The sequence below is a fragment of the Entelurus aequoreus genome, linkage group LG05, assembly GCF_033978785.1.
Source record: "Entelurus aequoreus isolate RoL-2023_Sb linkage group LG05, RoL_Eaeq_v1.1, whole genome shotgun sequence".
In the NCBI taxonomy this organism is placed as follows: domain Eukaryota; kingdom Metazoa; phylum Chordata; class Actinopteri; order Syngnathiformes; family Syngnathidae; genus Entelurus; species Entelurus aequoreus.
Window position 1 is genome coordinate 60,092,673 of NC_084735.1, and position 3,728 is coordinate 60,096,400.

Here is a 3,728-nt window from a genome sequence, read left to right on the forward strand (position 1 = left end):
CATTTTTTTAATTCAAGTACCCCCTAATCAGAGCAAAGCATTTTTGGTTGAAAAAAAGAGATAAAGAAGTAAAATACAGCACTATGTCATCAGTTTCTGATTTATTGAATTGTATAACAGTGCAAAATATTGCTCATTTGTAGTGGTCTTTCTTGAACTATTTGGAAAAAAAGATATAAAAATAACTAAAAACTTAAACAGTGATTCAATTATAAATAAAGATTTCTACACATAAAAGTAATCATCAACTTAAAGTGCCCTCTTTGGGGATTGTAATAGAGATCCATCTGGATTCATGAACTTAATTCTAAACATTTCTTCACAAAAAAAGAAATCTTTAACATCAATATTTATGGAACATGTCCACAAAAAATCTAGCTGTCAACACTGAATATTGCATTGTTGCATTTCTTTTCACAGTTCTTTTTGACAGACATTTTAGTGAGAAACCTGAGCTTGTGCTTCACTGAGGATCTTTTAGTTGATTGACTTTTGGTGCCGTGTGGCACCGCCAGGTAGGGTCAAACCATCATGGCATGGGGGAAACTCTGGGTTTATGGTAATGAATGGAATAGCCTACTTGATTTGATGTTCAGTTTATGAACTTACATTCATATTTTGTTGAAGTATTATTCAATACATATATTTATAAATGATTTTTGAATTGTTGCTATTTTTAGAATATTTAAAAAAAAATCTCACGTACCCCTTGGCATACGTTCAAGTACCCCCAGGGGTACGCATACCCCCATTTAAGAACCACTTCTCTAAACTATGAGTCTGAATGTAAGTTTAGAAGATTGTTTGTGCTTGTGTCCTTTTAAGGATGTACCTGAAGTCAGCTGGGATAGGGTCCAACATAAGGGATTGTGCATTGTGTGTAGGGTGGTGTTCAAGGGCAGGCACCTGGGTGACATGGTCTTTGTCACCTCCCTGGTGGGATGTTTCTACTTCCACTTCTCATCAACAATGCAGACTTGGGAGCCCATAATGCTTGTGTTTGCTACCTTGTATGTAGCACTGAACCAAGCACCGATTTCCTACCAGAGCAACAAGACGAGACTGTCTGTCCTCTTCCCTAGTGTTATAACACATTTTTGGACGAGAATGTTGGTTTCCTTGATGGTGAGAATGCTGTTTGCATTGCTTTTGATGTTTTAGCCAATGTTTAGCTTGACACACTTTAGAGCAGTAAATTTTCTTTTACATGACTCACATTGTTTCAGCTTTTGAATCATATACACAGATGATCTGTTGACCAGCTCTCTCCATCCTCTCTGCCCTCGGCAGCTCTCATTGCTTCACTGAGTTTCAAGTGAGTCCATTCTCCGATGTTATCTTCCCACCTTTTCTTTTGTCTTCCTTGTCTCCTGCCAAATTGTACGGTGCCTTGCAGGATAGTCTTTGCGAGGCCTGAGGATCTGGTGATGTGTCTGTATCGCCTCATTTCCTGCTTTATGACAGTGGTGAGCAGGTCATCGTGTGGGCCGTCGGCTAATCTTTTGCCGGACCTCCTCGTTTGTTACATGTAGAATCTGTAGAATCTAATCTCCAAGCTCTGTATTATCTTCTGCAGCTCTACTGTGAGGGTCCAAGTTTCAAAGTAGTATAGAAAGATTGAGATTACAATTGAGCGCTGTAGTCTCACCTTTGATGCCAGACTGATGTTTTCGTTAAAAAAAGTTAAAGTTAAAGTACCAATGATTGTCACACACACACTATTGTCCATGTGGGCTTGAGTTTTGCCAGGGCAGTTTGACACATTCAATACATACAGTACCATCATGTACTTGATGTTGGCCCTTAATCACAAGTGACTCAAAGGACTTCACAAACTAACAATGACATCCCCTGATCTGAACACACTAAATACTAGATCAGGGGTCGGCAACCTAAAATGTTGAAAGAGCCATATTGGACCAAAAAAAACAAAAACAAATCTGTCTGGAGCCGCAAAAAATTAAAAGCCATATTACATGTGTCATGAGATATAAATTTAATTAAGAGGACTTAAAGGAAACTAAATTAGCTCAAATATAGCTACAAATTAGGCATAATGATGCAATATGTACATATAGCTAGCCTAAATAGCATGTTAGCATCGATTAGCTTGCAGTCATGCAGTGACCAAATATGTCTGATTAGCACTTCACACAAGTCAATAACATCAACAAAACTCACCTTTGTGCACTCATGTACAAGGTTAAAAGTGTGGTGGACAAAATGAGACAGAAAAAGAGGTGGCATAAAACACGTCCTAGAAAGTCGGAGAAAGTTATGCATGTAAACAGACTATACGGTGAGTTCAAGGACCGCCAAAATAAGTAGGACAAAACGGCGCTCGCCAAATACTTGAATCAGTGAAGCATATTTAATATAAACAGTGTGATTTATAACAATTACGGAGGTTTGTGTCATGTTTGTCCTCCTACAGAAACCATACTAAAACAAAAAAATTTATTTTTTTTCCCCCTCATCTTTTTCCATTCTTCATACATTTTTGAAAAATCTCCAGAGAGCCACTAGGGCGGCGCTAAAGAGCCGCATGCGGCTCTAGAGCCGCGGGTTGCCGACCCCCGTACTAGATCAATCCAACAAGAACTAAATATTTAAAATCATTTAAAAGAGATCATTATATGAACATATTGGTACAAGCGGTATAAAATGGATGAATGGCTGGATTTGCAATCCTTCTGATACATGCATAACATCAATGTTGTGGAATACATAGCATTTAGAAGCATCTCGGACACGCAATACACTGCAAAAAAAAGACAACAAAAGAGAACAGTGAAAACATTGAAAAAAGCATAATTTCAGCATACATGTTGTAATGACGCTTGGGACTTGATAAAAGTCTTTTAAAAATGCATTTTAAAAAAACAACTTATATTTTGATGCATATTTTCATAATGAAGCAAAGCTGCGAAAATAGTGAATACAACAACAGCCAAATTAATTTGATGACAGACTATTGTACAGTCAGATGTTTAGTTATATATATTTTCAAGTAAATATATATTAAGACATGACAGCTATCTTAATGTTGATAAATTACATGTACATTATGTGCAAAAAAAATGCTGGTCAATGTTATACCAATAATATTTGTTTTATAACTACAATAGAATTGTGTCAGTTATAATCTAAGTCACTGTTATGGAATATGACTAATAAAGTATTGATTCATATCCGGAACACTGGCATTAATCATACATTAGCTGTGTTGGCCCTGCGATGAGGTGGGGACTTGTCCAGGGTGTACCCCGTCTTCCGTCCAAGTGCAGCTGGGATAGGCTGCAGCACCCCCGCAACCCCAAAAAAGACAAGCGATAGAAAATGGATGGATGGATGGATGGATGGATGGATGGATGGATGGATAGCTTTCCATATAGCTTGCTGGCAACAATTTCACTGGTGGGCACAAATACAGTACAATAATCTTCAATCCAGAAATTATAACCAATAGTAATGCTCACTCTTATTTGTGAAAAGTAATCTCTTGTGACCTGTTTTCCACGCTCCGCCAATTTGTGCAAGAATATTCAACACAATGCTGTGGTGGGGTCGTGTTCTTCCTTCTTCTTTGTGCTGCTCAGAGGAGTAGAAGACCGGCTCAAGATGGCGGCTGTATTTCCTGTGTCACCGCACCCGATGTGGGGTCTACTGTAAATGATGTCTATGGTAACAGGCCGGAATGGTGAATGACGTCAAAGACCTGCGACAGT